Genomic DNA, 305 nt, shown 5'->3' with positions numbered 1-305 from the left:
TTGAAAGAGCTCGTTCATGTAGAATGGCGTGTAGCCGGTTGAAGAATGCACTGCATTGATCAGTGCAGACTCGACGAGTGGCAACATGGCGCTCCAGCGCCTTGGCATCTCAGCGCAAACGCTGCGAAGCTATGTCTTCGTTGGCGCGATTCACCCTTTCGGTTTGACCATCGGTCTGCAAATGATCCGCTGTCGACATATCCAACTTGGTGCCTAGCACCTTGAAGAAAGTCGACCAAAATTTTCCCGTGAAACGGGCGTCACTATCAGATCAATCAACTCTGGGAGTCCGTGTTGTCGAGAAC

This window comes from Plasmopara halstedii (assembly GCF_900000015.1).
Source record: "Plasmopara halstedii genome assembly, contig: Scaffold_194, whole genome shotgun sequence".
In the NCBI taxonomy this organism is placed as follows: domain Eukaryota; phylum Oomycota; class Peronosporomycetes; order Peronosporales; family Peronosporaceae; genus Plasmopara; species Plasmopara halstedii.
The sequence above is the reverse complement of the archived record's forward strand: the minus strand, read 5'-3'. Positions refer to the sequence as shown.